The 27,755-nt window shown below is 38.7% G+C and overlaps 1 long non-coding RNA gene across 1 annotated transcript in view; it reads left to right on the top strand.

The window, feature by feature from the left end:
- Nucleotides 1–25,854, top strand: part of LOC146768293 (uncharacterized) — a 143,569-nt gene extending 117,715 nt beyond the window's left edge. Inside the window, exon 3 of the long non-coding RNA XR_014952749.1 lies at nucleotides 23,511–25,854. This is a non-coding gene — a long non-coding RNA (uncharacterized LOC146768293). The remainder of the gene's footprint in view (nucleotides 1–23,510) is intronic.
- The last annotated feature ends 1,901 nt before the right edge of the window (nucleotides 25,855–27,755 follow it).

Raw genomic sequence — 27,755 nt, 5'->3', positions numbered from 1 at the left:
CCATTGAGTCCAGGAGAGAGGCCACAAGGAGGTGGTGTGGATGGGATGGTTTTACAAGATTACAATGTCCTTGTGTGATACAACATGGAGCCCATCAAGACTGGTGCTTCTCTCCTGGGATATTCTGTTCCTCCAGCGCTGGGACAAGATATATGAATCACAAAGCTTTTTAGAAGTGAAGCTGGTAGCTAGTGCACTTTCCATTTTGTTGCCTCTTGGCTTGCTTTTTATTCCTGACTGTTGCAGAGTGATCTAAAACTGTTAGAAGCCACCTATAGGTCAGAAAAGAGCTGTCTGTGTGTGCAAAGAGCCCTCTTTCCCCCCATGGAAGTGGTCTGTGAAGGGAAGCTGCATTTCAGTGCTAGCTTTGTCAGACAGCAGACTGTGTTCACAAGGGTTCAGATCTCCCGTGACAATTCAAACACAAGGCCCCCAATCACGGTCATGGTCATATTTTGATCCCTAGTAAAATCTGGACTGAGGCTCCATAAATTTTCTCTGAAGTGATAATGTTCAGGCATTAGCAGGATCTGATACAACCTCTCTGAACCATCCTAATAAACTGCTTCCACACAGGCTGTAGTGCAGGCTTCCCTATGGGAAACAAGCATTTGTGCTGTATGTGGTGTTCAGCTTCCAGATCGCCCCTTTCATTTCGGAGTGGCACGATGCTCCCGGCACTACCTGGAAAACGCGAACAGAAAGGTGTCTCCACACCTTGCCGTGTGTGCATGTGTGTCCCTGGGCAGACGCACCTCACTAGATGGCAGCAGCACCCCAGCTTTAAGAGGTAGCCTCTGGCCATCCTTCCCCTCCCCCAAACTACTACAGCGGCAAGGTAACAAAAAAAAAAAAAAAAAAAAAAAAAAAAAAAAATTCCAATAACATCCTTCTGCTGTACACGGCTCAAATGGAAAAGCTGTGATATGCTGAATTTTGTGCAGCTTCATTATATCTCTCTGTCATGTCTCTATATATGCACACATATATAGGTATCTGTATGTGAGTGTAAATATATGTGTGTGTGTGTGTGTGTGTGCTTGTGTGTATGTTTATATCTAGGCTTTTCTTATAATAAGGAACCTTATAGCCAGAACTGACTTCCCTAGAGTCACAGGAAAGGGGAGTCAGAGCTGGGATGGGTCCCCTTTGGGGGCTGTCTCCCCAGTGTTGTCGGCCAGTGTCCTTTGTTCCATACGACTGCACTGCAGAGCAGCAGGTATGGCTGACTGTGCTCCCACAAATCTGAAGGAAGCAATCAGCCAGGAATGGGGCTCACTGCCTGCTCTGCTGATGACACCATGCGGTAGCAACACCTGGTAAAGGGAAACAACTTCTTTGGAAGATGCTAAAATTTGGCAGTGATTTTCTTCCTCAGAAACCCCCAGCCAGTTTCCTGGACTGGTTCACAGTCTGTCACAGCTGCAGCCAACTTCTGCTGTTGTAGGATGGCTCAGCTAGTTAATAAATATCGTGCGATACATTTAATTGAGGCCAGGATTAAACGTCACATCAGTGTAAGAGAATGTCACTTTTCCTGCCAGCTGCTGGCCATGTCCTCATTGTCTCTTTGGGCAGTTGCATATGGTGAATGTGATGCCCTGAACCTTCTGCATCACACAAGCACAGGAGTGGAAGTGTCAGGGCAGACACAGAGGCTTGAAAGAAAAATGTTCTTGTGTGTGTGCTTGGCAGGGTCAGTATAAGAGCTGGAGGATAAGCTTGGCAGGAAGGAAAGACAGCAAAATAATTCCTCTAAACAAGTTTATTGGCATGTCTAGCTCAATATAGATAAAAATTGTAACTTTGGACAGCTTCAGCTCTCAAGGTTGCATGTAGCCCTCTACTTGTGTGTGCCTTTAAATCTAATAAGTTTGAGTGAGAGCTATCATGTTCTGGAAAAATCTACACTTGAAATTAGAAAATAGAGACTTTTGGTGACCACAGTAGTTACCTATGTGTTGCAAAAGCTATTTGAAGCTAAGGAGGTGTAGTGCTGGGCCAGTGAATCAGGGTTGTTTCCTATCTCTAACTTAGCACTAAACCATACAAGATCTGCCAATTCTGCTTGTGTAAAGCCTGAAAGAAACAAGAAAAGAGCAATAACCTGAAGAGTACCATCACACAAATGAAGAAATTGTGGAAGTTTGTAGTCCAGCTGAGCTCTTTGAGACTAAAGATCAATCAGAACACTTGGGTTTGGAGGGATCCCTAGTCTGGGTGAAGCTGAAAATGCTGTGCTGAGGGTTTCCTTACTGCATTCAGTGCCACTGCCTATACTGACCTGCTGCTTGGCAGCAGTACCCAGCAGCTGCATCAGGGAATTTGTTTCCCCAGTGCTCCTCAGGGCTCAAATCCACTGGTTTGATGTTTGGCTGGGACTAATTGATTTAATTTGGTAGCTGCAGTAGTGACAGTGCACTTTTATTTGGCCAGTACAGGCACAGAGAAGCATAAAACCCTTTTTCGTAATGTAAAGGTATTGTGGATTGTATTTGCATAATGTAAAGGTATTGTCTGGCACACACCACTCATCTCCAAGGCCTCTGTTAGACTGTTCAGCTGAACATAACTTCAGTCTTCAAAAGACAAGGTGCATGATACTCACTGGTGTTTAAATGGGCTTATTTAAAGGTCAGAACTAAAGAATTGCATTCAGGCTTGTTCACCATGTGTTAGAAAATTAAATATACTTTACATACACTGTCCATGGGCTCTGTGTCTACTGAAAGCATAATCAGCAGTGAAAGGGCAGTGGTATTACAGCTAAACTGAGCTTCCATTTGTATTGCATGACATTCCAGCTGAGGTGAAGAAGGTCAAGTTGCTGGAAACATTGATTAAAATTTTTAAGATAAATTCAAAATTAGCATGTTTTCTAAGATTTTTTCAATATCAAATGTTAACTTCTAGTTTAAAAGTATTGTACTATTGGTTATGACTTAAAATCTTTGAATTAAATGTCTAAAATATCTGAGATATTTTCAGCTTCTCTCACAATCAGATTGATTTTGTATGATTTTTTGGTTATATAAGCATTTGTTTAGCTAACTGATTGTAGCATACCTTAAATATACTTTCCAGTTTTATCTTGGGAAAAATTCCTGTTTCTGATAGGATGTCCCAAGAGCAGGTTGGGATTGCTGCTCATGACACAAGGTAGAATGTTCCTATCCAAGATAAAAGTTAACTTAAAAACTCTGCTGATAATTATGTCACATTTTATAATCACTTAATGATTCAATGTCTACCTGAAGTCTACCTATTGCTACCAACAGATGCACTTGTACCATACAATGAAGACCTTTGTTCTCTTATAAGAAGGAGATACTAGAAAAGTGAATTAATGTATTTGCACTTATCAAAAGATCCTGCTTATGGTTAAACACTTGCTACAATGTCAAAAAATCTGAAAAAAATACTGATCGCTTAATCCTGGGGCCATCAAGTTTCCTACCTAGAATTAACTCTTGGTTATCCAGCATTGTCCTGAGTGTTTGTAGAAGTTTAAGGGTTATTTACTGCCCCTTAATTAATCCAAATGGCATTTTACTAGCTGAGACAGTGTTTCTTCTCATGCTTACACAAAGCTCTCTCTCCTGTATAAGACTGTGTGGTTTCTCTCATGATTTCACTTTGAGTTTCCCAGTGAAGAAGCTGGGACACATGCTGTGTGTTGATAGGCATTGGAAAAAGCAGAGGAGTCTCTCCTGGCAACTTGTGCTGCTGATATGAAAATGGCAAGGAATCCTGGAAATTTTCCCAAAACTTCTTGTTTATAGATTATGACAACATGGGGATTCCTACAGTCCTGGGTTGTGTTTCTGTCACTTGTCCTCTGCCAGAAGGCACTGGTTAATGTCTCACTGGAATGACTCTTTCCATGTCTTGGCCCTTGATGATTTTGTGCTTCAAAAGACTTTAGCAGGTTGGTGGGAAACACATCCCAGCTGCTAAGACACTCCAAATTTGTCTTGGTTTCTAGGCACCAAAAAGATTCTTCTGTAACTGTGCATTATATTAAGACTTTTTCTTTGGAACTTCTGGGAAAGAAAGGTGCCTTGTGCTCATAGCATTACTTGAAATCTTGTTCAAAACCTGAAATAGTTTTTGGCTGGGTTTTTTGTGGTTTTTTTTTTGTTGGTTGGGATTTTTTGTTTGCTTGTTTGTTTCTTTGGACTAAAAAAAATGCCCAGCAAGTGCATCAAAGAAGTAAGTTCCTGATTATAATTTCGGAAACTCAGCTGTAAGTGAACACTCTTAATAGCAGGAAGATGAAGACTCAGCAAGTGCCTCATAAATCTCCTGCTCTTGCTGACTCCAAGCACTGCTTCAGGACCTCTCTCAGCTGTGGGAGTTGAAGAGACACCACTGGTCCCTAGGGATGCCTCTTCTTGGGGACACCTCTTCTTCAAAGGGGCTTTCTCAAATATGACAAAAATTTCAAAGCTAGAAGCCGAATTCCTCTAGAATCATGTTGCTCTGCTTTGAGAGCTTTCTGATGCAATTTTTTAAAAGGTGTTCCTCTTTCTTTGAGTTCCTCAGCCTCACAGAGGATGTTGTCTGAGACATAATCTCATGAGGAGGAGGGCATGGAAGTGGGACTGAGAGGTGAAGGTGGCATCACAAGCTCACTGAAAGCCATAGGCAATTTGAGGAAAATCAGGGCCTCAGAGTTCCAATACCCAATTTTAGTTATGTAAAGACAAACAAAACCAAGCATTAAAATAGAAAGGCAGAGTTTGTTAGCAAAGACAGAATGGCAGTAAAGAGGGAAATTAGATGTGAATAAAAGGTGAGGAAAAAATAATCCTCTTGATAGCCCCAAGGTGATTAAAAAAAAAAAAAAAAGAAAAGGGAGGTTTTACTGAATAGTTGTGTACCATGAATTTATAATAAAACAAGGAATTTCTATCACATCAGAAGGATCAGATAGATGCAGATTTAATCTTGCAAAGTTATTTAACATCTCACTTTTAAGAGGGATCTTTATCTGTCAGGGAGTGACTGCAGCTGAACAATAGGGACTGTTCAAATTTTTATCAGACTATGTTGGGATACACTATTTTTTTATGGATGCAGAACAAATAAATTAATGGGGAACTCTACCAAATTTGATTCTGACAAGGAAGACTTGCAGAGAGGGTGAAGGGGAAAAGTGGTCAGTAGGAAAGAATGGTTAAAGAAAATGAGTTCCAAGTAAGAAGACTTCCAGTAAGTTGAGGAGTTTGATTTCTACTGGTTTTTGGGAAAATCCTCTAACAGTGAGATAGAGTATCAAGGAGGAGTGTGGAGTGTTCATTGCTAGGAGGTTTGAATTAATAAGAAAACTGGGTTAAGGGGCTGGTAGTACTGTATTGGAGCAGAGGCTGTCCACCTGTGGTACTTTCTGTGTCTCTTCTGGATCATCTGATGATAAGGAAATCAGATAAAGAAGTTACTGAATTTATAAAGCAAGTCATATCCCTGCTTATGCCTAATTGCCTATAATGATATTCTGTATTCCCATGCATGCAGCTATCTGCTTTCTAAAACACTTAGAATCATCAAATTACATGAAAAACACCATTAGCATGCAAGTTGCTCCTTCACAATAAACACCATTTTAAAAAGTAGTAAAGATGCCAACATTTTATGCAATATCCCTAAACTGTTTTTTCTTCCCCCACTGTACTCACCAACTGTTGTTTTTTCAGACCACATTTGATGAGGAGACAAGTCTATATTAATATATTTTTATTTAAGGAAGGGATAAATCCATGTACAAGCAGTTGAAGCAAAATGTGCATCATGCTAAGAGAACACCATAAAAGGTGGCCTAGAATAGTATGGAAATGCCTGACAAATGTGAGCCTGCTAACATGGAAGGACACTTTTAATGCATTATTTATAGCTATTGCTTTACCACCACAAGCCATTGAGATCAAGGTCACCCAGTGGACTTCTGGGCAATGGGTCAGGACTTGAGAAGCAATATTGATAACAGCAGCTGTCAGTTTCTTGGATACAGCTGGTATTTTTCAAAGCAGCAGAGTTTTCTAACTTCTAATGAACAATGGAAATCTGTTTGCTGTGGAACTGCTCATGTCTGTCTTGGTCACAACTCATTAACTGTGGTCAATCCCAGGCTTGGTGCAACTGCTTTCTCTCCTCCCTTCCTGTAAATCAGCTAAGTAAATGCATCTAATACAAAACTTCTAGGCAAGGTTGTATTTTTTTGTTTTATGTTTCTTAGACCCTGTTTTTACTCTTTTCCTGTTCTCTGCCAGGCATTTGCATTTTCTAATATATTGAACTCCCAAAGCTGAATGCTTTCAGTGTGCTGGGAACAACAATAATAAAATGTATGCTGGGATTGAGGAAAACATAAACAGTCTTTGTGACTCTGCATTAGATTTCTCTGTCTATTTTAGAGGTTTCCACTTTCTTTATAATCTGTTCTTCATGATTTTCACAAATTGTGAAGTTTTGTTTTGGTTTAGTGTTTGGTTTAATATTTGTGCTTGGGTTTTTTAGTTTTATATGTGGTTTGATTTTTCCTTAGTTCTATTAAACATAATTCCTTCTAAGGGGAAGCTGGAAGGAAAAGCAATTTTAATCTCTTTAGTCAAATCACATTCTCATTTAGCAATTTAAGCCACATCTCAAGGTGAGCTGTGAGATTTTCTCCAAAAATGCTTTTGCCTGACAAGTACTCCTGAACTCCTGTAAAAGTTTTCCTCAGTCTTCTTGCATGAAGACTCTTAATTTTCCCCTGACCTGCTCCTATTCAGTAAATTATTGCTTCTTATTTCTTGTCTGCTTCATTGGTTTACAGTTTAAACCACTTAGCAAATTGTGGATGGAAGGCTTGATTAACATTTTATTAAATTTCTTTTTTTTTCTGTTTGTGTTTTTCTTCTGTGTTTTTGTCTTACAGTTACATTTTCAATAGTATCAAATGAACGATATTTATATGTTCCTCTCATATTGGATAATACACCTTCCATTCCAGAACAATCCATCAGCTTTTATTAACATATATCATGATTTTCATTGAAAAAATAAGCAGCAGGTGACCTCTTTTCAAGAAGTGACTTGTGTATATAGATAATATTAATTTTCAGAAGGATCAGACTGCAAACTAGCTCTCAACATTTAACTGAAGAAAGAAAAAATCTTGAAAATAAATTACCTCTTCTAATCCTCATATTTCTTTAAGAGACTTTGGAAGGACTTCACTCAAAGTAAGAAATAATCCCTAAGAGCAACCAGAGTGAGGTGAAAATTGATGGATTCTCTCTTTACTTCCTTTAATCACTTGGAAAAAATTACAAGATTATACAAAGAAAGCTGAAAACTGGGAACTGCATCTTCCAGAATTACTGAGTTTCCATTAACTGCCAGCCATTTTGGCATATTTTGCTCCTAGGGATGGTGGTGTAAATTATTCTTCTTGAAATTGAAGGAGTTGCACTGAAATTAATCTGAAATAATCTAGTGCAGACTTCCTCTCCTTCCTTTTCCAAAGCAATTTGGTTCACATTATGTATATAAATAATTAATTTAAACTAAGATGAAATAAACCATTTATCCTTGAAAGGAGTTGGGATTTGAAGAATTCTAGTCCGATTTTCAGGATAATTTCTGTTTATTTGGAAAAACCATTTGCAAAAATAAGCTAGGTCACCAGAAAAAAAGAAAGAAAAAAGCAGAAGGAAAACTCCACCAACTGAACTTTGAATACTTGTTTTGGAAAAGTTTGAGACAGAACCTTTTAAAAAATATTTTATACTGAATAATTTTCTTGTATTAGTAAAAAAAAAAATAAATCTGGTACTTCATGATGAAGGATGTAGCTCTAAGTACCAAAAATGACATATCTATATAGTCTGCAGGCACTGATGTATGCTGTGCTACTCAATTTATCAGTGTTTTTGTATTTCTGCAAGTCAGATCAATATTTGTCACTGGTAATATGTGACTTTTGATCCAATATTTACCTCAACTCAATGGCTAAAGCACGTCTCCTGCTTTACTGAGGCAGTGGGGATCTGAGTGGGGAAGCATTGATCATTTTGCTGCCACTGGATTCCTTGGGGATTTAGTGCAGGGCCGCTTCAGTGTCTCTGTGATGAGACAGGGTGGGTACAGCCAAGAATTTTGGTTCTGGGCATGCAGGAACAGGACTGGCTCCCCCAGAGCTTCTCCAGTGTGTCTGTGAGGATCCAGCTGTTGCTAAGCAGGACTTAATTACAGGTCCTCATGTGCTAATGTATAAATGTCCAAGCCAGGAATGGGTTCACAAAATGCATTTTAGAGTGGCAGGTGAGAGGTAATGATGAGTAACAGCTGCTTCACCCCTACAAGGACTCTACATATGGCCTTGGAGAAAAACCTTGGCTTTCCCTACACTTCTGTGCCAAAAGTCTCCATCATCTGACATCTAGGGTTGTTCCTGCAGTATTTCTTTCCTGTATTGCATGGAAAACAAGGGTCTGCAAAATCGATGGAACCTACCCATGGAAATATTTCTCTTCCTGTTGCTTTCACAAGTGATTTCCATCCTAAAATTATGACACTTGTAAAGTTATTGGCAAAGGTGAACCTGCTTGTTTAGAGCACCAAACAGGAACATATTCCTTTGACCAGTGTTTAAAATAACCTTGTTTAATTTAATACTTTTGATTCTGCTTTGACATTTCTATGAATTTTTCAATTTAATTTGGAAAGCCTAGTGATTAGTCAGGACTATATAGTGAATTTAGTGACTTTTTATGAGTAGAAGTATTAAAAGTCCCTTCATTCTTTGCAAGGTGATGCTCTCTTCTTCCTTTACCTTCCCACCATAAGCTTGCCAAGAATCTCTGATAAGCACTATGAGAAAAACATACAGACTCATTTTCAGTTTGCTTTGCTTTAATTGATTTTATACAGTTTACTGGGTATAATTAGTTTTCATAATCAATTATTTCTTAAACAATAATTAGATATTAATTAATTAAATAAATAAATATAAAATAAATCCAAATTTTCTACTAAATTCTATACGAAACCTGAAATTTGAATTAACGTATCAAAGCTGGAAGCATAAGGTTTACTTTCCAAACCCTTTGGAGCTGTATTCAGCTGCATATTGCTGTAAGAAAGAAAAGTCAGCTTTAAAGTGCTTTTATGCCTTTCTAATCCCAGGACTAACTGGGAATCTTGTTGCTCTCAGGCCTCTTTGCAGCAATCTCTGAGCTCTCATACATGTTATTTATTTATACTGTTACTCATAATTCCCAGGAGGTTGATGTCTTGGAGAGGGATGTGGTATAACCAAGGTGTGGACTCTGGCTACTCTTCTTCTGCTTGGTTATGTCTCTTGTAGTAAAGGCTAAAGGAAAAATTGTGTGCTGCTGGAAGTCACTCATATGCAAGGCGAGGTGTTCTCCATCTGAGCTGGCTGCTTGAAACTCCTGGTTAAGCACAGAGAACCTGAAACAGGGGGATAAGATTAACCCTCTGTGGCACAGCTGGGTGTATTGACTGAACATGAAACACATTGCTGGGCCCATGTGTTCCATGGGAGAACTCAGCAAGAATTCCTGATAGGGCACATTGTCATTTGAACCTGAATCATTCTTTTTGTTTCCCTTCCATTATCTTTGTTTCACTGGCTTTCATATACTCTTGCTACACCAGTGAATTAAAAAGAAGTGAAAATCACAGAAATTAGAAAGCGGAAGACCTTTTAGGTCTAAACTAAGTCTAGAAAATGGAGCTTGTTTTTTTACTCCAAGTTTTAATGTTGCTTCACTTGTCAGCCTACAATAAGAACATACATTCCTATGTCAAGGCAGATTTACACTTGCTATACTGTATGTATATTCTGGTGTGCTTTGTCCTGTCTAGCCATATCTTGGATGATGATATTTCCATTTATACCCTCTATAGATTATTTTTAGGTTGATACATTGTATTGTTAATGCATTTTTTCCCTAATTCTGCATGAGATTTACTTCCTTTCTTTTGTTTTATTTTTGCTGTTGTTCTACCAATCTCAAAATCTCTTCCTCTCTTTGTGATTATTCTTTGACCTTTTATCATGCATGTATACTATAATGAGAAAGAGATCACTTTGAGAGTGGATTTCCTATGCTAAGAAAGGACATGTATTTCCTATGCTTGTGGTGGGGCAGCTAATTCAATATTCATATTTCTTATATTTATTTTTGAAATAGCTTTCCCACCAACCATGCTGCTGTTGCAATTCTTATAACTCTCAGGCATCCTGAAAATGAAGATCTTGCTCCCCTTCCATTCTTCAAGGCAAGAGATTTCTGGTATGACTGGCAATGGGAACACAAGGAAAACCAGCATGGTTTTCACTTACTGAGTCTGAACTCTGATGCTTAGCACCAAAAGTGTGGGTCCCAAACTTTTACCTAAGTGCTCATTAAAGGTGTGGGAGCTGGTGAAACTATTGTGCTAACCATGAGATGCTTCTATCAGCTGTAAGATACTGACAAGTCTGAGTGGTGTGCCTTTATATGCTGGCTGTAGATAAACATACATAGAGAACTTCAAAACAGCAAGCTTCTAGGAAAGACAAGTCCATGCCTCCCTGAAGAGCAGTTCCAGTTGGAATGGGACTGAGTGGCACATAGTTTTACCTACAGTTTATGTGTGTGTGTGTTGGTCTTGGGTGGATAGGAGAGGAATGTCTGCAAGATGCAAAGATGCAGTCCTTGCAATGGACAAGGGCTGAGGCTGCAGTTGTTTTATCTGCTGAAGCTTCAGAGGAACAAAATAGGGAGTAGAAGGTGCTCTTGGGTACATTTTCCATCAATGCTTTCAGGTGAAGAATAATGAGGTAATTCAGAGAATGATGACTAAACTCCAGTTAAAAGCAGCTGGAGCACCTTGCTTTGATTATTATGCTAACAGTTAAATTAAGCCAACTAGAGAGTGCATGTTTGAGCAGGGACATGAGTGGCAGGACAGTTGTGAAGTTGGGATCACTTGGCATTGAAAATAAGCAATCCAAGTTGGGTATGACAGGGGAAGGAAGCTCGTTAAGCAAAGGATGGACAGAAGTGATCTAAACTGGTTCAAGATACAGTGTCTCCAGTAATATTCTGGAGAGAGCTCAGTTGTGCCTGTGTTCAAGGTCCCATTTTTCCAGGAGAGTGCAGGAGCAGAATGTGGTGTGAGAGGAGCTTCACTTCTGCAGCTACATGTGAGAAAAAAAATACAGATGTTAGTGCTCGGATTCAGACTACATTAACCACTGTGAGGCAGAACAGGCTGTTTTCAAAAGGGTCACCATACTGCTTGTTTCTCCCAATTTCATTAGTTTCTATGAAGCCATGCTGGCAGGCTGATCCAGCTCAAACTTCACCCAGAAAAACTGAGTTATGCTTTTTGTAGCTGCTCATGCTTAAGCTGGCTTGAAATGATGGAAACTGCCAGCTCAGACTGCTCTCCAAAGATGATGTCCATGCTGTGAGCCTGAGTGACAGGCAGAATAATGGCATTGTCTACACAGATCGAGAAACCAAGCTGGCGAGGGGGAATCACAGCTCTGTTTTAACTACCCTGAACTTCAGCTGACAGCTAAACACCCGTGAGGAGATGTCAGAGAGACAGACACAGATTTTATCCTGTAAAGAAGGAGACAAGTCTGGAGCAGAGAGGCATGTCTGTAGGTCATCAGGCTAGAGAGAGCAGATGAGTTTGGATTGGTGGATAAAATTACTTGCATATTTTTCTTGCCTTTATCAGAATTCTTTCCAATATGTCTGTTGATACATTTTTGTTAAAGAATGGCTTCACACTCAGCATATTGCAGCAGATTGATCTTTATCAAGATCGTGATGTGATGTCCTGTATCTGGAGATCTAAATTGTGCTGGCCCCTCCTCTGAGTTTGGGCTATTGTAAATTCATGCTTTTTCCACACTTCTGCTCTGTGATTTTTTTTATTTGGATTGTTTCTCTTCTATAAAACTGACTGATCATTTTCCAGGGTATGTTTTTTAATTTCTCCACAAGCTCTGAATTATTTCTTGTTATCCTTGCAGTGATGCATGCAGCGCTCCTCATTGTGTGAGTGAAAGGAGGTTTGTAGAACCTGATAGTGTGTGCACCTTGTAGCACAACCCTTGTGAGACTTATAACCTGAATAAACACAGAAGAGAAAAATGTTACTTTTCATCAATCATGATCACCTGAGTATTTTAGATTATATAATTTGCTGTTTAGACTGCCTGCCTTTCCCAGTCTTTGTTTCCTCCCCATATATAGCTTGAGACATTGTAAGTGTTTAGTTCCTATTTCCTTGGTGGTAACAAACCTCAGATTTTTGTATAAAAATTGTAGGAAGTCAATGACATGTTTAAAAGCTGCCAGTATTGCACAGTGACTCAAATGTCTTGCAATGCATTTACAATACATTTAGAGGACATGACAATTATATTATCAAGCACATTTTACATTACTGCAAATATAGACAGTATAATAAATAATAAAATTGTCCTTTTCTATAAATGGCTCAGACATGCTCTGAAAACATATTTAATAAAATGAGTAGCCTTTATCATTGAATAAAAGTAATTTTGCAGATGACTGATGAGTTATAACTATTTAAAAAGACATTCAAAATAAATTAAGCCATTTGTGGATAAACAAAGAGCAACATAGTAGAATGTCTGTAAAATGCTACGCATTTGAGAGGGTATTTTTTCTAATCAAATTAAAAATTGGCATCTATTATGAAAGTTTCATCATAATCTTAAAATTATTTTGAAAAAAATTACCTTGAAATTCGTATATTACTTTGATCATACTTGAATGTGTTACAAACAAGTAGAACCACTTGGAAATAATCTATGTGTTTGCAAACACTCCAGTTAAATATGAACATTTTAAAAGTATATGATATGGTATTTAATAAAATATCTCCAAGCTCACATAAAATTTTAAATAGGGAATACTACTGTGTTTTACTCCACTGGAACAAGATAGTATTTTTTTATGAAATTAACTGAAATGTTATAGTACAAATTACTCTCATAAATAAAATATTGAAGTAGAAGAGTCATTTTTTTAATACACTGAAAGAAGGGTTAAAAAATCAATAAATTAAAGTTCTCCTCAGACAAACTGAGGAGTGAGAAACACCAGGGGAGAGAAGAGGAAAAGAGAGGGAGAACTTTTACATCTTAATTACAAAAGGTTTCTATTTTGATTGATCCCATTTTCCAGTCCAGACTCCTTTAATAGGAAGATTTTTAAGTGAAGCTGCAAATAATATATAGCTATCTTTCCTGAATATTAGCTTAACTATCTGCTATTTATTAATAAATGGAATTGAAAAATGTTAAATGATTTTTCTTTCTTGATTTAATTGTATTTATTAAAGGTATTTATTAGCTTTTCCAGGAATAGATCAGAGTTGGATTTAGTTCATAGTAATTGTTTTGCAGAGTGATGAAAAAGGATGTTTCAGTTGTAGTGGGAGTTTGTGTGATGAAAGTGATGTCTGCAGCCACAAAGAGGAGCACAGACACACAAGGGCAGGCAGGGAAACCTGAATAACACTCTGTCCCAGCTGCTCCTAGAGCTGTCCTCAGGGAGCCTTCAGCCCCATGGCAAAGATAAGTATGTACCAGACTCACTGGAATGCAGGGAAGAGCCCTTTGGGATTATATGAAAGTGATTATGGGATTTTTAGGGGAGCCACCAAAGGCAGAGAAAGGAAGGGATTGACAAGGAGGGATATGGAAATGGCCTGGCTGTCTGGAGGGGAGCAGGGAGTGAGTGTTTGTGTGAGTGTGGAGCATGTCTGTGATGGTTTGTGTGGCTGGTTCTGTGTGTCTGTATCGTATACAGCTATTTGCCTGGGTACCTGCTGGGAAGACGTGCTCAGCCTGGCTGCTGGGTGGACCTGGGGTCATGTAGCTGTGGCAGCCTTGCCTCAATTGCTCTCCTGGGCTTGGTATTCCCTGCACAGTGAAGAAATCCCTAAATTCATGTCATACAATGCTCTACATCAGACATGCAAGGTTCACTTACTGTAGCACTTTCTGTGTAAGTGTTCACTGACAATGAAAAGTCCTAGAGTGTTAACTTAGCTGAAGAAGCTGATGATAATACTAGTATTGCTCAATATATTTTACAGATCTATGTATATATGGCATTGATATATTGTATATGGTGTATATGAAAATTTTGTTTGAATATTGTACTGTCATGTTTCCAAATTGCGAGAAAGTTAAGATCCCATTACCCAACATACATTTAGACTCTTTCCCATTCCTTTTTTTGTGGTCTGGAATTAAAGCACAGCAAAGGTTCCTGGCTGAGAGTGCTCCTGTTTTAGAGATCTGATTGTGGAGGCTTCCTCTGCAGAAGGAATGCTGCTCTTTTGCCTTCCTGACATACAAATGAGGTGTGTGTTTGCAAGCAGACCACATTGGGACAAAAAATCCTCCATTAAATCAATTTATGCTGTTCCACAGGTGCACACCTTTGCAGAACACTGGAGAAGACTGACCAACCTCCATGCCCCTAGTACATTAGGACATTCCCAATGAAAACTCTAGTAGGATTGTGTATGTCTGGTGGAATCAAGTTTCTGCAATAGGTTCCTCTTATTTTTGGGCCTCACAATGCTAAAGTGCCCCAGGAACACTCAGAAACTGGATCTCTGGGTATGACATTTTTTGCCAAATGTAGACAAATCTGAGGAAAAAAGCAAGATGAGCAGGAGGCTGAAGCATACTAGTTTCCCTGCCCACCCCTAACCATACCTACTACTACTGCCTGTGTTTTACAATCCAAGTTACACAGAGTAAGTCCTCCTATTTTTGGTAGGACCCTCACCTCCCGCAGTGTGTGTCATCAAGATCTGCTAAGAAGTGACTTTGTGCTGCCCTGTGTATGTAAAAGTAAATTTCATATGCAGAAAAGGATGTTAATACCTTAGAACTGACCTTGGGAATTGCTTTTTTTGTTTTGTTTTGCTCTGCTTGCTTTTTATTCTGTGCAGGTTCTGGGAGACAAAGGCAGCTCTCTGTTTTTAATTACTGTAAGTAGCTTGTAAGTAGCTGGAACAGCTTTTTATGCAACCTGATTTGAATATATTCCAGGCTGAAGATAGACACCTATTTTAAAGGCACAGCATGCTCATCGTGGCTCTCTGCCAATCAAGCAGTTGTCACTTGCTAGACAGTCCTAAACAACTTCTGCTCTTTCCTCAATTCGCTGTCTGTCTGACTGATGGAAGCGGCAGGGCTTCTCCCCTTCCCCCTCCCCTTTTCTTTCCCCCTGAACCAGTGTCACCACATGGCAGCAGAATTCAGCCACTGCTGCTTAGAACAAGGCAATGCTTGTGCTGCTGGCCCCAGGGGCTTGGATAAGACCCCCTGAAAACGAGCAGGGGAGATTATCAGTGTAATTCCCCAAGAATCCTCTGCTTTCCACAGCTCCTTGGGGTGGATATGGAGGTGAAGAGGGTTTAGTTGGTTTTATTTTGCTTTTCAAATTTCTCAAGCTCTCTCAAGACCGAAAGAAATGAAATCCAGATCTTTTTTTTTTTTTTTTCTGAACCCTGCCCAGCCAGATTACGTATAGACTGTGTGAGTGTTGTGGTCTGGCCCTGTAACAATAACACTCAAAGACTTAATCTGAAGCAAAGCTTCACATGATAAGTGCATGGAAATATTTATTCTTCTGTTTTATCTCCACAACACAGTTATGGGGAAGCTTTGCTGCCATGTCAGATCAGCAGCAAAGCACCCAATGCACTTCAGCAACTCACCATAGGAACCAACTGAACCTCAGCGTCTTTTGCTCCATCTCCTCCCTTACCTATTGTTGAACTCCTTGCTTGCATACTGGGGATTAGCTCCAAACACTTCAAAGAAAGTCCTAGCAATTTTCTCTCTGGACTACTGAAATTATTCTAATGTTTTGCTCCTGATTTTAAGACCTTGATTCTTTGAGATACTTTATGGTTTTATGTACATTTTCTTTACCCAGTGACTTTATCTTAATTCCATCAAAATTTGGCTGATGGCCATCTGGGGCAAAAACACATACTTGTGCCAGTCCTGCAGTTTATGGCTCATTGTTATTTGCGATTTCTAGAATTTCATCATTTAAGCTTTGCATAGCCAACTTTGTCAAACTTTTGACACTGTGATGAATAATAAAAAAAAAAAAAGCTTAATTCTGATGGTCGTGATTCTTAGTTGTATCCTTTTATTGTTAAATATAATTTTTTCTCCTTAGAAATAGCAATGTTACATAACTGGTCATAATTTCAGAGACTTTGAGTGCAATGTACTGTTTCTAATCTCTTCATTTGTCCTTTGCTTGGCTTAGATGATATCACTGCTACTTAGTTATGAGGAGAAAAAAAAGGAAAGGTTTCCCTTAATGTATGACTCTTCTCTTTTCAACTAACTTATTACTGTACATTTTGTGACTGAGCCCTTTGGCAGAGCTCAAACTGCTGAAGGGGACTGTTTATGGTTTCTCCCAGATCCCTTTTCTCGCTTAATGTTGCTGGTTTTAGCTGCCTTTTCCTAGAACTTTATAGTTTTTATTTAAATAATTGTCACAGTAATGACAGCCTGTCAACAATATCTCCTCTGTGTCTGTGGTGTTGTATGCATGGTATTCAGGTTCTTTATATTTATATTTATAGATACCGATATGAAAAATCAGAAAATTCTCTGTTAGGCTGTTCGCATTTCTTTACCAATATGGACATAGGATATTCTGTACCTCTCCTATATTTTCTATTAAGTATATTCTTTACTATTACAATTTGTTCCATTTGTTTTCTGCTTACCTTAGGTCCCAAACATTAAGGCAGTGTAGTTTAAATCATTCCAGTTTTTTTACTGGTATTAATAAAATTGGTATCACCCATAAAAACATACTCTGTCTCGACTTCCTGTCTTGTTAGGCTGCCCCATGACTACAAGTCTCCTTAATCTGTTCTATGAGAGCATGTGTCTAGCTGCAGAAATTCTCTCTGTGCTTGATGTTTATGCAGTTCAAATATGTTTAAACATCTATTTGTCTTTCCATCTTTGTCAAATGTTTGCCCTCAGCTTTTTCAATTTTTTCCTTGCAAGGCAAGTTTTCCAGGCTCTATGACTTCGTGTTTGTTTTTGGCTTTTTCTCAGAAGTCACAATCTGTCAATGTTAGAGTTAGTTGGGAATTTTCCAGTGAAAAGGTTCTTTGTTTTACTTTTTATTGAAAAGGATTTTTTCTAAAATAAGAGACAATTCTCCTGCAGAAGGTATTTGCTTCTCCTTCCCTCAGACATGTTTTAGGTTGGTATGATCTGAATAGACACATTTAGTTTTGTGAAACCAAATGACTGCTTCTTGCTTCTGGTTAACTGGACAAAATATGTAAACTATTGTTAAATATGTTTCTTGTGGAAGAATTCAGGCACTTAATCACACAGCAGCCCCTCATCTGGTGGAACCACTATATTGAAAATCCCATCACTGGAAAACAACAGCAAATTATGGGAAATATAAATTGACCAAGGCCAGGAAGAAAGGGGTAATTATCAAACTAAGGTGAACATCGTTGATATTGCCTGCCTTTCCCAGTCACAACCTTACAGAGTAGGCAGATTTGGGTGACACCAAACTTCAAATTAAGAAATGTTCTCAAGGAACTCTTGTTGCTGCAGGTCAACAGCAGGTTCAGGAAATTAGTGATTTCCCAAAAAGATGCGCTTAATTAAGATGGCTGCTACCATCACGTAAATTTTAAGGCAAAGTGCTAATGTGAGCTATTTATTCCATGCACAATTGAACACACTGCCAGTAATGCCTATAATAATATAAAAATATTGTTATGATTACTAAGAGTGTGTGCTAAAAGGCTGAAGACATTTTGTCACTTGGCATCCATGTTGGCCAGGGTTTAGCATTTAAAAAAAAAAGCCTAAAAAAAGAATAATTGTAACTAAAACCTCTTTCCACTCCTAAACAAATTGTGTTGTATGAGAGTAACTGGGTAATTGTTCTAGTAGACTCTAGCACCTCTCTCCAGGCACTGTGTTTTTTGTATGTCCCTCTTTTGCTCATATTTGGCTCATGTGCATGTATTTACTGCAACACAGGGTATGCTGAGACAAATCAAAGGAAAAAGAAAAGTGGGAGATATAAATTCAAAGCCTTAGGATTAGCAATAACAAATTCTCAATTATATTGTGATGTGTTTCTTCAGAAGTCTCTTTTCCTACACTAGGCTCCTTGAGTGAGCCCATTATCTCCTGATGTGTAGAAATGAATTTTGCCATTGCTCAGCCAACACTAAGGTATTTATTATTCATCTGATACTAGACCAGGCTTTAAGCTGCGTAATGCTTTATTTACCCTTTCTTTGTTTATTTGTTTAAATGAATACCCATGAGCCAGAGTCTGGATGCAGACCTTTTGTTTCACTCATGCTTAGCAGGAAAGGCTTCAAAAGAAAATGTCTTTAATTTTTTTTCTTTTTTTTTTGAGGTGCTAAACTCATAACTGGAAGTTATTTAAATGACAATATTCATGTGAAAATACACTGTAACACTTTGCAAAATGGACTCCTTTTAACATTATTTTTTTGCGAGATGTTAAGATTTAACCATTCAGCATGACAATCTTAATTTGTGCTGTTTCAGTTCACTCCAGAAAATAAATACATCTGATCATTTCTAATGTTTTTTTGAATTACCAGATTTGAAATTAGTTATTATCTCCAAAAACAATGCCTCTGAGAATGGTCAGAAAAAAACCCAATTGACAGGATATCCATATATGATGGAGCAACAAGAGCCAATTCAATCCTTAGAAATCAATGTACAGAATACCAAAAATTGAAAAAGAATTAATTTTTCCTCTATCTCACTCTAGTGAGACCTAAGCTGGGGAGTTTTATATACTGTTCCATAGTCCTCCAGTGGGAAAAAAAAAAGGCAGGAAAATAGGCAACCTGTTTCCCCTGAGCAAATTTATTCTGTTAACTTTTCACAAGAAAATAAGAAGAAACTAAACCAATTTATTTTATCATACTTCAATATGATAAAATAGGAAGAAGATTCTTGAGAAATAGAGGCCTAGTAGATTACAGTATAGGAAGATATAAAAAAATCAAAGATGTGACACCATTTAAAAAAGCCCAAAACCACAGCACTGTGCCATTTGCAGAAGTGACTTAGTGATGCTGACTAATTCAGGCTTTCACCCAATCTGCCAAAGGCCATCCACATGGCCTTGAATCTGTCTTTTGGTGTTCTGATCCAGGCACCATGTCCCAGTAAGGCTGTAGCTCTCTTCATGAGATCAGCCAGAACCAAGGAGGCTCCCTCCCTTGGGCAGAAGCATGCCACTGGAAAATCTGGCTCCTCTGCACCTGAAGGTCTTGCTGAAAAAATATACAACCAATTTCTTTTTCCAATTCTTGTGCAATATGACTGACTTGGGCTCACAGTTGGAATCGAGTAGATTGTTTCTATGTGAGCAGATGAAGTATCCCAAGTTTGGCCTATATTCAGCTACAAAAAGCTTAAAATAAAATATTGAGAGAAATCAGCAGGAGAATGGAAAAATCATGTTTTATAAGTCAGAACATGTTCACCCTCTGCAAAGTTAAGGCTAATGATAATAGGCTTGCACATGGGTAAAAACAATAGGGTTTATTTACTGTGTGTTAAGTTTCTGTTATTGTAAGGCTGAAGTGTATACAAGCGTGTAAGTGTGGTAAAGTGACACGAGCCAGGCCAAACCTTGATAGGCATGTGAATTCTGCCAAAATACTTCAGTATGACAACTGGAAAATGTAGAGGATGAGATTGAACTGAGGGTGAAATAAACAGTTGAGAAAGTACTGAAGCTGCAATGGCTATGTGCTCTGTGAAAAAAAAAAAAATAAAGCAGCTTGTGCAGGATCTCCCACATTAGTGTTCCTGTTGGGTCAAATTCCACTTTGTTTTTGTAAAAGATCCTGCCAAATACAGTCTTCTACTAGGAAAAGAGATGCAAGAAATAATAATAATTAATAAAGTATGCTGATGCTGACTGGATATTCTTAGGACAATGATCTTCCTGGCCACATTTTTACTAATAAATAAAATAAATTGGGAATTGTTCCCTGGCCTTCAGACTAGAGAATGAGTATAACTCAATGTGTCCAAAGAGCTGGAAATTTGTTTATAAAATGGGATGGATGAATCCAGGCTGCTTGTTGGCATTGGTCTTGGACTTGGGCTAACCTATGAGCCATCAGCAAGTGCAGCTCTTTTACGGGATTTCAGTGTTATCTTCTGGTTCACTTGGGCTTTTGAGGAGCAGCAGAACAGGAGACCTGTGTCCTTGGAGGACTTCAAGTGAAAGGTAAAGCAGCTATGTATATTTTTCCAAAAGGTCCAGGGGATCATTAAAAATAATATTTTCCTAAGAAGAAAAGAGGAAAGCCCGCAATATCAGATACACGGAAAACAATGCAAGTATTTCTCCAGGAACACAAGGGAAATGCAGAGACCTGAACACGGCATCTGGGAGATGCTACCAAGGCTCATCATGGCAACAAGCAGAGCAAATGGTGAGACTGCCACACTTCCTGTCACCATTCTGTGCTAGGTGACAGACAGAAGGTCCCTCCTAGGCACTTGTTTGGCCCAGGGGACAGAGCCCAGTGGAGGTGTCTGCTGTGCCCTGACACTCAGCAGCTGTAAACAAGAGACAGCCCTGCTATGCAGCTCTCACCCCACTCCTGCTTGGCTCCCCATCCTGCTTGGACCACAGTAAGCTCCACAGGAAGACAGATTTGGACACTGTTTTTGAGTGCTCCTTTGTATGTGGTCAGCAGCAAACTTTGACAAATAGGCTTCCTTAAAGTGAATATGTTTAAAAGGATCTTGCAATTTTTATAAAGAGGCAAGTAATTTTGTGTGAAACGAGGATGAAATAATTTAATGTAGATTTTTATCCACAGCTAAAATGGAGGTTTCAGAAAAATGAAACAGACACCTTTAATTGAGTACTAGTCACTTCCTACTGACCTCTGGATATTTTAGTCCTGTTTTATAAAAGTAATAATTATTTTTTATGATTTATTTTTCTCAAGTGGCTTTTTAGTTAAACAGATGCTTTCATTTGTAAGATGGAAAACCTTTTTTTAAACTTTATTTTCAATAAAGTGCCAGGCTCTAGCCAAGATAAAATGAAAATCTAAAATCAGTCATCCCCTTTTTCTTGCAAATACAAAAATATTTTGTTCTTAAACAGAAATTAAATAGGGGAGAAAAGAAATCCCAACCACAGGCCTTAAAAGAAAATGTAGCAATACTTATCAAGATCTCCCTCTCTTTCCTTAGTATTTAGAAGGCTCAATTCTATTTTCTTTTTTGGCATTAAGGTTGATAATTATGCAGTTGTCTGTTTATTTTAAATAACTGGAAGACTGTGCCAGAGAAAGCAGCCGAGAGGGAAAGAGAGAGGGGGGGAAGGAAAAGATAGAAACTCATTACCTCTTGAAAACTGCTAATCATTGTAAATGGCCACAGAGGCCAAAGATGACTGTAGAAAATTACTATCAAGTGTGAAGGAATAAAAATACACTAGACTATTTTACTGAAGAAAAAGAAAGGGGAAAATGTAAATAAATCTTGATACTAAAGCAAGTAAACTGGAAAGAATAATGGAAATGAAGCACAGTGAGGGGTTCTGGCAAGTTCTGTAAGCAAGAAAATAAATAGGGAGGTAGGAAGTGGAGAAAGAAATAGATTTTATCGTTATGTGCAGAACATATTGGCAGAACCTGTCACTGTGTCAGAGGGTATCTTGGTCTTTTTTTACCAGGGCTCCACGAAGCCTTGTTGTTTTTAGGTTTTTCATGATATCTCCTTGTCTGTTCCCTCTCTCCTTCCTTCCCTGGCAGTGGGGACAGCATATCTACTTCCAAGACCCGGCAGTAGCAGGAACCTGAGCTGAGGCAGATGGGCAGAGAGCACCCTTCTTTGAAGGGAAAGGCAGGTTCTTAAGGGAGGGAAAGGCAGGTTCTTAAGGGAGGGAATGGCAGGTTCTTTAGGCTGTGGAGCTGACCTCCAGCTCCTTGCTCACGGCATGCTCTTGAGGATTGATCAATATCAAGGATTACAAATGAGGCTCGGCCAAGTGCGTACAGGAAGCTCCAGGCATTGAAAGCAATATCCAAGTAGCAGCCTTTGCAAGCCTGGCATCATGAATTGTGCACAGTGCTGGCCCCAGTGGTCCCTGAGCCATTTAAAGAGTTTATTGCTTGCTCGGCAGCCCAGGCTTAAAGCTGTGTTGCTACCAAGTAAATTCTGTGCTAAGTATTAGCACTGGAGCTAAGAAAGCTTTCCCTCTGTGTTCTTACCTTTATCAGTATAAAAGAAGGTAAAAATAAGTCATGGAGGGGGAATATTTCTCCTAGAATACAATAAAGAGGCCTGATGAATCAGAAAATCATAATTTAAGAATTAAATTTCATAAAAAAAAGGAAAAAAAGAATCTGTGCAAACGAACAGTTTAGAGAAAGAGGCTGAGACTGCAGAAAAATTCTGTCCTTTAGCCTGGGCTTCTTTTCCCCAGTATTGTTTATATATTTTTATATTATATTTAGAGTAAAATTACCTTCTGAGCTTTCTTTTGACTGGGCTTTCTTTTAGAAAACACTTAGCTGATATAAGATCATGCAAATGATACTTGATGTCCTCACAGAATCAAGAGAAACAATTCCATTATCTAAAACTCCCTGAAAATTTACATTAATTTTTATATTAGCAATCATCTAAATTTCTAAATTGAGTACCTACAGTTCTATATTCTATATTCAAGCACTGATATGGTTTATGTGTACAATAAATTAGAAATATCCAGTTTTCTGGGCACAGTAGAAAGATACATTAATATATTGTTTTCATGAATCTTTATTTGAAGAAAGAATCTTTGTATTTAAAAAGAGAGTCACATGTGTTCATGCAAGATTTCAGCCCAGCTAGTGTCTTAGCTTTGACTCAGTTTAAGGCAGCAAGACTCTGAGCTCAGCATCTGTTTGGGGTCTTCGTTACACTCTTGATGGTGCCAAATCATGTGGATTCTGGGTACTTCTCTATCTGAAATTCTGGACGAGAAAAGCAGACCTATGGCCAAAGTGAAAGTCTCTGTAATTCCTTCCTGCTGCCATCCTGGAAGCAGCTTGACTGCTGTTCTCCTCATGGTTGCTGTGGCTGGCACTTGGAGCCTGAGGTGGAGGGGTGAGGGATCTCTTGGGAGGGAGGATGTCATTAATTCCCCAGGGTGTTATTTTGGATGGGTGTTAGGGGATTTGGTCCAACATGAGACTAACTTCTGTGAAAAAGTTTTCTGAGGAATTTTGATTCCATAGCAGATAAATGTAGAGTTATGTCTTTTCAATTTAGTACTGAAAGCCAGGATTTCTAAGTTACATTTTAGCAGAAGATCTTTCTCCTAAAGTGTTTTCCTTTTCCCTGTGTTCTGTGTAAGGGTGGGCACAGTGCACCCCTGATGTCACACTGGGCTCTAACCATGTTCAGGAGCTCCTCATGGTGAAGTGTCTTCTGAGAAAACATGGAAAATGTATGACAACTGTGAGGATCGTGCTCTCTGTACACATGGACAGCTAAAGGTAGGTGAGTGCATCTTATGCCTAAGTTTTATCTTATTGTTTCATAAAATAAAATTCTCCTAGGTGCTGGTATCACCTATGTGTTGCTGGATACAGGATCATGTCCAACACAGGATTTTGCCCAATATTTTTGTGAAATGTGGATGAAAATATATTGTGTGAGCACTTCATTCTGTATTATCTGGTCTGGCATAATGATAGTTATAATTGTGAAATCTCTTGGGAAACATGTAGCAGAAATTAAATGGAGGCATTATTAGTACATAGTAATGGGAGAGCACAGTTTGGATTTCCACTAATTCTCTATTTTCTGCCTATGGGAAAAGCACATATATCTTAGAAAACTGTGCATGTGTGTGATTTGGTGTCACTTTTTATACTGGCGGCCAGTTGTTCATTATTCTTTTAAGGGGCAGTTGATGTATTTTTATAAGAAGAAGAAATGGAAAATGAGACAGCAGGGGAAGCACTGGGTCTCCCTGTGGGGACTGTTGGATCTGCATTACCATTCTAGGACATGGGTAAGTGATTCCTTATCAACACACATATATGTTAATCTAATGAAAACCATAAGAGCTTAATTCCTTAACTGATGCACAGTTTTAGGCCAAGTTTATAAATTGTTGGACCTCACACTCTGCTTTGTCTGATTTTGGTTTTTCTTAAAACAAACCTACAAGGCGTTCTGCTTATCAGAGCAACAGCACACCAGAAATCTCCCTGGACCTGTAAATACCCAGGTCAGGAACACTAACAGCATACTTACCTAATCCTGCAGTGCATTTACTAGCCCAAATTAATTTAATCTCCTTTTTTTTTACTTCTGCTTTTTCACCCTGTTGTCCCTATTATGTTTTGTGGTTCATTTCAGAAATGTGTCTAAATTGGAACACTTTTTGCCAGTCCAAAAAAAAAAAAAGAAAAAGAAAAAAGAAATAGAAGAAGTACAGCTCCATTGTAATTTTCTGGTTGTTACTTGATTACGACTCTATGTCCTGATATTTTCTTTCTTGGGAAAATGTGAAAAAAAAATATAAATCAGAACATGAGTATTTGCCATCAAGCCATTGCAAAGGCACAATCTGCTGCTTCATTCTGACTCTTGCAATCTTTCTTTATTTTTTTTTTTAATCTGGCTGAGCTCACGTGGTTATTTTTTTGTTTATTGATGGTACAGATTTTCATTTACATCTTGATATCTCTCTGGCTTCTGCTTTCACATGCCCTGTGCACTGGTTACTATGTGCTGAGCACAGAATCCCAATGAAAGGGAAAAAAAACAATGTTACATGGCAGCAGTGAGCAAGCAAATAGCTCTTGGCAAAATCCCCTGCTCTCCCTAGCAGGAAAACGTCGGGAAACTAGAGTCCCAGTGGCAGTGATGAATGGGCTGTTTTCCAGTGTGCTGGAAATGAAGTGCCATGGCTTTCCTTTTGGAGAGCTGAGACACAGGACCTATGAAGCTGATCATCTCAGAATCACCAAGCATATTTAAATGGTGATATATTAAGATGTAGATAATAAAATATGCATCAAGTAGTTCAGTTTTATTTTAATCAGTACAGAGCTCATTACAGATCATCTCAGATACAGCTGATGTTTTCCATAAGCCTGTTATTTGACAGTAATCTTTCTTTATTTTACATTTCTCAAGTTTCAAGACATTTTTTAAAATTCTGTTTCCCCAGAGAAGTCATGCTGAAGAGATGTGCAGCCTTGCCAGAGATCTGTTTTATGTAAATCTTAAACCGACAGTTCAGCCTCAACATTTCAGATCTGATATCTAATTTCTTAAAAAAAAAAAATTGAAAATAGGGGCCTTCAAGAAGTTTCCACTCTGGTATGGTGCAGACAACTACAAAGAAGCAGTGTGGCCTTCTTTTAATCCTTCAAGAAAGTCAGTGTTTTCTACCCATATTGCAAGCTTTCCACCAGTAGTAGTAACCTGGGGTATGTTTACTTGATGTGGGAGTCAAACACAATTGCTATGAAAGCAGAAGTGTAGTGGTGTGTTCCTTTCCATAGACACCCAGACAATTATAGAAAGAGCTTAAGGTAGTGCCAGGTGCCTTATCTGCATTCCAAGAGTGGGTGGCCACCTCATGAGGGTGACATAAGTCACAGCAGTGTCAGGTCACTCACGGTGATGCCCCAGCCCCGGTGTGACAGCAGTGGTGGAGCAGTGGAGCACTGTGTTTGGAGCACAGCATAGGTCCTGTGCTCCCTGTGCCAACTTCTGTGCAGGATGCTGGAACTGAACTTGTATCAGCTGGAAAACCATCTTTTCCTTTCTTCTTCTCTCCAGAGGCTCCTCTTCACAGTTAGACCATTACTGCCTCCTCACTACATCTCCCTTTAATTTCACATCCAGCCACCACTGCTCACAGTGTTGTTTTTGACATGGCAGACTTGGCTCTCTGCACTGTGAAACCCAGTACTTTTTGGTAATCTGGAGAAACAGAAGAATGCCTGAGCTCTCCCACTCCAGTTGGTGCATACATAAAGGGAAATTGTAGAGAAAGGGAAACTGTAGTCAGCTATCAAACTCCTTTGTGCCAAGCAGTGGTTTAGTGCAGCAGCATGAGTTTTCTACACAACTCAGACATGCCTTGGTAGGAAAGAAAAAGGCAAATTTTGAACTTGTTCAATTTCCAAGACTCTTTGGGAACCAAGTGAACGAGCTGTAAGAGCTCCAGTAAATCTGAATTATTGTTTCATCTAATTATTCTGATAAACAATGGAGGATGCAGGGTCCAATGGCAAAAAAGAATAGATGAGTCCCAAAAAGATGAAGCAAAACATGAATAAAATATTGTAGTCATAAAGTACATAATATTACCCTCCTATATATAGAATTTTCTTAGGAGCTAGCCAAAGGGAAAATGTGTTCTGGATAGACTGAATCCACATCTTAAAAATTAAGGGTGACTTTGCAGAAAGGGTTTTATTCTAGGGAGAATGGGAAGATTAGGGCTTTGTTACCTAATGGTGCTCTAGGTAACTGGCATTTTGATTGCTCATCATAAAACAGCTTATGAAAATATCTGAACCAGAGATTAAAGAGTTCAAATACTTCAGTCAACATCCACCAAGTATTCATCCTGACTGCTTCACTAGATGCTTCAACTGAGTATCTGTCACTTCTGCAGGATCTGTTGGTAATATTTGTTGTTATCCTCCCCCATTTTAGAAAGAAATAAGCATTGTGCCTCTTTCAGAGAATACCTTCTTCCGTTCAGTTTTCAAACACTGGCTTCAAGTCAGCATAGAGATTTTGTTGTGTGTCTGGTTGATTTTTAAGGGAAGATACTTGTTTGCAGGGGATAAACACAGTCCTCAGTGGAGTTATTCCACAAGTTTATAACATGTCTCATATGATGGCACAGTGTAACCACAGCTGTGATGTGCTCTGCTGCACTGTGATGTGTATGAAAAGGGTGAAACATTACAGACTCCATGTTCCTCCCTTTTCCTTTAGCCTCTTTTACACTATCAGACTCTTTATACCTGCTCCATTTCACTCCCTTTCACTGTCTTAGCATGCAGTCAGGGAGGATCAGAGCCAATATGGTTCAAAAACAGGTGGTATGTACAGAGAAAAACAATGTGGGATGGAAAAGGATGGAAGACAGCAAAAGAAAACTAGTTCCTCTTAGTTGGTCAAAAGCAAATATTGTCACCTTCTACACTTTGAAATTATGGGACAGATCTTTCCAGGGGAAATTACATTATGATTTCCAATTTTGTTGTCATAAAATTTTTATATATATCTGGCAATGCAGATAGTTTCCTGCACTTTTAGGAAATTCAGACCTGCCATACAAGACATGATTATGACTCAAATGAAAACAATTGGTATGTTATACCATTTTACCCTATAAAAATATGAGGAAAATATATGGTACAAGGCACTGATATTATCCCTATAAGCATAGTAGAAGTGTCAGTGGGGGTAGACTTTCTGAAACAAGGAGAACTCAAAGTGAATATTGTTCTTTGAAAACAGTAAAGCAGCATGGTCTGTGAAGGAAAGTGTACCATGCTTCAAAGACATGGATCAAAGTACTTATTCACAATAAAAATAATGCTTGTGTAGCTCTGCA

Source organism: Lonchura striata, chromosome 2 (genome assembly GCF_050655825.1).
Source record: "Lonchura striata isolate lonStrDom1 chromosome 2, ASM5065582v1, whole genome shotgun sequence".
NCBI classification, from domain to species: domain Eukaryota; kingdom Metazoa; phylum Chordata; class Aves; order Passeriformes; family Estrildidae; genus Lonchura; species Lonchura striata.
The sequence above is the reverse complement of the archived record's forward strand: the minus strand, read 5'-3'. Positions and strand labels throughout refer to the sequence as shown.